A 7,325-nucleotide genomic window follows, 5' to 3' on the forward strand; every position below is an offset into this window, starting at 1 on the left:
GCAATTTCAAATGTTAGTACAGTTAATACAGTTTTAGAGGACCAGGTAGTAACATTGTATGATACTGCATTCCTTATTTTTCTGCCTTTCGTGCAGGGCGAGCAACATGAGGCAATGAAGCAATCCTTGTTTCCTCATCTGTAAGGTACACAAGTTTAATGTTTTAAGAGCATTTTTCTCTTTCTTCACTCTCTGTACTTCCAATATTTTTCTCCTTGCTGTGCATGGTTCTTTGGCTGCGGTCATTTAATTTGGCCACACCTTGCAACCGAACTTCAAAACTTTTCACCCCCTTGACCGAACTAAACAATATTGACATAAACTATATATATAAAAAATAATGTATGTCTGTCTGTTTGTCCTTTATGCATTACTACACCATTCATCCGATAGCCATGAAACTTTGGGAAGTTGTTGAGTACACTCCCGCGAAGGTTTCTGGCATAAATGTTTTTTAAATATCGGCCCTCCCAGGGCCCTCATAATCTTTCTAATATTGAATTTTTCCATTAAATTATATTCAGGGAATTTGCGAGCATTGTCAACAGTTATGCCCCCCAAATGGAAATGTATTGGTCGATCTACATCTGAAGCACGAAAGAAAAAGGCATTATGAGCTTCAGAAACAGACGAGCAACGGGAAGCAAGATTAGAAGCTGTTCGAATACAAACTGCTCAAGCCCGTTCTTCTCAAATGAACGAGCAACGAGAATCAAGATTGGAAGCCGATCGAGTTCGCACTGCTCAAGCCTGTTCTTGTTAAACGAACGAGCAACGAGAATGAAGATTGGAAACCGATCGATTATGCACTGCTCAAGCCCGCTCGAATGAAACAGGAGAGCAACGAGAATCAAGATTGGAACCCGATCGATTACGCACTGCTCAAGCCCGCTCGAATGAAACAGGAGAGCAACGAGAATCAAGATTGGAAACCGATCGATTACACACCGCTCAAGCCCGCTCAAATGAAACAGGATAGCAACGGGAATCAAGATTGGAAACCGATCGATTACGCACTGCTCAAGCCAGCTCGAATGAAACAGGAGAGCAACGACAATCAAGATTGGAAGCCAATCGAGTACGTACTGCTCAAGCCCGTTCAAATGAAACAATTGACCAAAGGAGAGCAAGACTGGGAACCAATCCAGCACGCAATGTTCGATCCAAAAGGACACTGCACGCTGTTTGAATCTTGCTGCGTTCCATTACGATGCTGATTATGATTACAGTCTTCATCGAAGTGTCATTAGTGGAAAAATGGACAAGTTATGCGAATTTTGCCGTGCATTGAAATTCAAGAATGAAACTCCAGGAATGTGCGGCGCAGGCGGAAAAGTGAAATTGACAGAATTGCATTTACCACCCGAACCATTATCAACATTGGTATCAGGTGACACAAGCCAGTCAAAACATTTCTTGGAAAACATACGCAAGTACAATTCATGTTTCCAAATGACATCGTTCGGTGCAACAGAAATCATATGTGACAATTACATGCCAACGTTCAAAGTCCAAGGGCAAATTTATCATTGTGCTGGATCACTTCTACCACAGCCGGACTCAGATCACAAATTTCTCCAAATTGATTTCATGGGAACCACTGATGAACAAGTTGATCAACGTTGTCGATTCAATACCAGCACTAATCGAGAAATTGTTGCTGCATTACAAAACATATTCGATCAACACAACAAATTAGTTTGACTGTTCAGGACGGCCCTCGAGCGAATGGCAGCTGATGATTACGTTGTTGTCATTAGAACAGACAAAACACCAGCCGGCCAACACGAAAGACAATACAACGCACCAACAATTAATGAAGTGGCGATCGTCATAGTTGGCGAAGAATTTAACTCCCGTGATATAGTTCTACATCGCAGAGATTGTAATGTTCAGTGAGTCTCCAAAACTCATCGCTCATATGATGCATTGCAATATCCAATTTTATTCTGGCAAGGAGAAGATGGATATCATTTCAACATCAAAATGAGAAATCCACAAACACATGAGGAGAACAATAACAAAGTCAGTGCCATGAATTACTATTCATATCGATTGATGATTTGTGAGAACCATGACAATCACATTTTGAAATGTCGGCATTTGTTCCATCAATACATTGTCGCTATGTATGCAAAAATCGAGACCGAACGACTTCTCTTTATTCGATTGAATCAAACCAAACTGCGCTCAGAAGAATATATTCATTTACGCGACGCAATTGCTACTGATGGCAATCCCAATGAACTGGGAAAAATAGTCATACTTCCAGCTACATTCACAGGAAGCCCACGGCACTTAAATGAATACGCACAAGATGCAATGACTTATGTTTGCGCATACGGCCGTCCAGATTTTTTCATAACATTCACGTGCAATCCTACGTGGGATGAAATTAAAGAACTTCTGTTGCCTGGACAATCGTCTTTGGATCGCCATGACATCATCGCACGTGTGTTCAAACAAAAATTGAAATCAATGCTGGATTTCATTGTCAAACATCATGTTTTTTCGAGAGACACGCTGTTGGATGTATTCCACTGAATCGCAGGGAAGAGGATTACCGCATGCACACATTTTGATTTGGTTGATCGACAAAATTACACCAGACAAAATTGATGAAGTCATCTCAGCAGAAATACCAGATGTCGACATTGATCCAGGCTTATTCGAATTCGTTACCAAAATCATGATTCATGGTCCATATGGCGCGATCAACACCAATTCTCCATGCATGAAGGATGGAAAATGCACGAAACGCTATCCAAGAGACCTACACGCCGAAACTATCACTGGAAATGATGGATATCCACAATATCATCGACGATCAACTGAACATGGTGGCAAATTCATTACTGTAAAAGTGCTCAACATTGACATTGTAGTCGATAATCGTTGGATTGTGCCATATTCACCATTACTCTCAAAGATGTTCAAAGCACACATCAATGTCGGGTATTGCAATTCAGTGAAATCGATCAAATACATTTGCAAATATGTCAACAAAGGAAGCGATATGGCAGTTTTTGGAGTCGGAAATGCATCTGCACCAATTGATGAAATTGAACAATATCAATTGGGGCGCTGCATTAGTAGCAATGAAGCTGTTTGGTGTATTTTCTCATTTCCAATTCATGAACGTCATCCAACAGTTGTTCATTTGGCCGTGCATCATGAAAATGGACAGCGCGTGTATTTTACAACGGAAAATGTATATGCATGAGCATTTTCACCACCGCAAACAACGTTAACTGCGTTCTTCTCATTGTGCACGGATGATTTGTTCGCAAGAACGCTACTTTACTCAGAAGTGCCAAAATACTACATATGGAATGCATCAGCGAAAAAGTTTCAACGTCATAAACAGGGCAAACCAGTTGAAGGACATTCGAATTTATATTCGTCCGACACGTTAGGCCGTCTGTATACAGTTCATCCAAACAATCAAGAATGTTTTTACTTGCGATTATTGTTAGTTAACGTACGTGGACCGAAATCCTTCCAAGAACTGAGAACAGTAAATGGTGAAGTATGTGCGACCTATCGAGAAGCTTGCCAAGAATGAAATCTTCTTGAAAAAGATGCCCATTGAGACACAGCACTCGCTGATGCATCGAATACTGCTCAATCACAGCAACTACGCACGTTATTTGCGATAATATTGACAACTTGTTTCCCATCCAATCCGAAAGATCTTTTGGAAAAATACAAAGATTACATGAGTGAAGACATCCTACGTCGTTTGCGAGCAACGAATCCAGAAATGCAATTCACAACAAACGTTTATAATGATGCGTTGGTTTTGATCGAGGATATATGTTTGGCAATCGCTAACAAAGGATTGGTGCAGTTGGGAATGTGTGCACCAAATCGACCTGCAAAAGATGCTTATGATAGTGATTTGCAACGTGAAACACATTTCGATGTCGATGATTTGGGTACATTTGTTGAAAACAATCTTCCGAAATTGGTTCCAGAACAACGCATTGTATATGACACAATCATGCAAGCAATTACAAATCAAAGCGGCGGAATGTACTTCATAGATGCGCCCGGAGGTACAGGCAAAACTTTTCTCATTTCAATCATTTTGGCAACCATACGATTACGGAATAAAATTGCACTGGCAATTGCATCATCTGGAATTGCGGAAACACTTTTGGATGATGGTCGAACAACGCATTCAGCACTGAAATTGCCGTTGAATTTGCAAAACACTGAGACACTAACATGCAATATCACCCAAAATTCCGGAATGGGCAAAGTTCTCCAAACATGTGAACTTATCATATGAGACGAATGCACAATGGCTCACAAAAAAGCATTGGAAGCGCTTGATCGTGCACTGCAAGATTTAAGGGGAAATGGACAGCCCTTCGGTGGAGCACTCATTTTATTGTCTGGTGATTTTCAACAAACTCTGCCACTTATGCCACGTTCAACACCGGCTGATGAACTTAATGCATGTCTCAAATCATCAGTTCTATGGCGACATGTAAAGGAATTGACTTTGAAAATCAATATGCGTGTTCAACTACAAAATGATGGATCCACCGAACGTTTTGCAATACAATTGCTGGATATTGGGAATGGGAAGATGGCAATCGACAGATCTAAACAATGTATCACATTGACAACAAACAAACGTAAGATGACATCAACCAAAGATGAATTGATTCAAAAGGTTTTCCCAAATATCGCGCGGAATTACAAAAATCATTAGTGGCTCAGTGCACGTGCTATATTAGCAGCTACGAACAACAACGTCAATGCCATAAATTTCAGCATTCAAAACGGAATACCAGGCGAAGCGTCAACGTATAAGTCCATCAATACAGTGATGAATCAAGACGAAGTTGTCAATTACCCAACGGAATTCTTGAATTCACTGGATTTGCCAGGTATGCCACCGCACATTTTAACATTGAAAATTGGCGTGCCGATCATTCTTCTCCGAAACATCAATCCACCACGACTTTGCAATGGTACAAGACTTTTGGTGAAAAAGATGATTAACAATGTCATCGAAGCTACAATTTTGAATGGGACATTCAAGGGGGAAGATGTACTGTTGCCACCTATTCCAATGATCCCAACAGATATGCCATTTGAATTCAAACGTTTACAGTTTCCGGTGCCACTCGCTCTTGCAATGACCATCAACAAAGCACAAGGAAAATCGCTGCAAGTGTGTGGACTAGATTTGGAGAATCCGTGCTTCTCACATGGACAACTGTATGTGGCCAGCTCACGCTTCGGAAAACCTTCTGATTCATTTGTGTACGCACCAGACTGAAAAACCATAAATATTGTGTATCCACAAGTACTCGAATAAATAAATAGAATTAAAATGACACTTTGAAATGTTTTCCATATTAAAATGAATAAGTTTCAATAAAAATGACACAATGTAAATTGAATGTTATCATAACGAGTTTCCTTGAATTTCCTTTCTTCTGAGATTGCAGCAACGCGCGACGGGTAAGCTAGTAATAAATAATGTCTGCCATATATTAGGCAGATTTATCAGAGCCAATGTTATTAGCAAATCCTTCCATTTAACTTTGCAACATTGAAAGATCTGCACAAAACTTGATAAACCAAGGATACCCATAGATGTGATTAGAGTAAGTCTAATTCTGTGTGGAAACCTCAAACCGTGCTAAAGTTATTATCTAAACTTGTTTTCCCAATTTTTACTTTGATCCCTTTGATGAATCTACATGAATTTTGTGGTACCTAAACTTAGATAAATGTGTCTGGCATGTTTAATGCAGGTTCTTCAAAGAATCATAAACTGGAAGGAAAATCAAAGCCCAATTTTAGTGGAAACTGAATTATCTCTGTAACATTTGGATATGTAAAATCAAGCTTTACATAATGAAAGCAATTTACATTTCTAAACTTTGAGTTTGCTTCAAAATCTCAATTTTTGGGTACTGTTAGACCTGACACCAGGTTGGTCTTCTCTCCAACTGTTTGCTTACCTCTTCCATTTTCCTGATCTCGATTTTGCTGGCTTTAGGACTCTGTGAACATTACCACTGCTAACCAGTGCTAAAGTGTTTGTGAGCTCTACCCTAAACATGGCAATATTGGCTCATTCCTAATTGGCAGATTCAGTTTATTTAGAAGTCTCTAGTAAGGTGGAACTATATGTACCCAGGGCCTGTAAATGAAGGGCTGTTAGTGGGACTGCAGCACCCATTTAAGTGCCTCTCTAACCATGGCTCATGCCGGCTATTGAAGAGCATGGATGTACAGTTCCACGCTGCCATGTTGACCTGGCAAAACAAGCCTTTTGTCAGGCACAAACCTTCCATTGATACATATAAGTCACCCCTATGGTAGGTCCTGGACAAACCTGAAGGCAGGGTGCAGTGTATTTGAAAAGCAGGACATGTACTTTTAAACTTTACATGTCCTGGTAGTGAAAAGCATCCGAAGTTGTTTTTCACTACTGCAAGTCCTAACTCTCCCATAGGATATACATTTTATAAGTGTAGTACACAATCTGGAAAAGAGATACCTTTCAGGTTTGGTGTCTCTGGAATCACAATTTAAAATCACAACTTATGGTGAAGTCACATTTTAAATTGAAAGTAGGCATTTTCATACTTCAGCAATTTGGGGCCTGCTGCCTGTCTCTGATCACTTGTCTTGGGTGGGTGTCAACTGGGCTTTCTGTATTTCCCCTAGACAGCCCCACACAATGGGAGATTAGTTGTGATTCAATGGGCCATCCTGTCTGTATGGGAGTGAGGAGCTTGACCCAGCCACACTTACACCTAAATAGGCTGTGCCCTGTCCTCGCACAAATGGCTGCATACCCCCAGGCAGTGAGTCTGGAGCCAGGGCAGGACATGCAGGTCCTCTGTGCACTTTAAAGTCTCCACCACTTCAAAGGCCCAACTGGGTATAGGTTTTGGAATGCTGACGCCACCTCTATAGTAAACTTTTGGACCTGGGACAACTCAGCCAGGAAGAAGGACTGCTGGTCTGCTGAAGGATTGCCACTCTGCCTGACTGAAGATTTGCTGGACCCCTGCATTGTTGTGCTGCCCTCCTGTCTGCTGTTTCCCTGACAGGTTGAGAAGGACTGGACCTGCATCATTTGAGCCAAGAGTTACTTCACCGGCTAACTGACTGCCCTCTTGATCTGAAGTCTTTGGGACATAAAAGAATTCCAACCACCTTGCCTCTACACCTGGTCGTTGCCCTCTATGAGTCTGCCCTGCCAAGTGGTGACACCCAGGCACTGTACCCTCAGAAGTGGGCCTAAGGTACTTGCTCCAGGGGAACAGGCACAACCGATGCATCGCACG

At 41.3% G+C, this 7,325-nt stretch overlaps 2 pseudogenes; both read left to right on the plus strand.

Moving 5' to 3' along the window:
* Positions 1-2,127: 2,127 nt before the first annotated feature.
* LOC144790730 (uncharacterized) lies at positions 2,128-3,223 on the plus strand (annotated as a pseudogene).
* Positions 3,224-3,718: 495 nt separating this feature from the next.
* LOC144790731 (ATP-dependent DNA helicase PIF1-like) lies at positions 3,719-4,723 on the plus strand (annotated as a pseudogene).
* The last annotated feature ends 2,602 nt before the right edge of the window (positions 4,724-7,325 follow it).

This window comes from Lissotriton helveticus, chromosome 11, assembly GCF_964261635.1.
Source record: "Lissotriton helveticus chromosome 11, aLisHel1.1, whole genome shotgun sequence".
In the NCBI taxonomy this organism is placed as follows: Eukaryota; Metazoa; Chordata; class Amphibia; order Caudata; family Salamandridae; genus Lissotriton; species Lissotriton helveticus.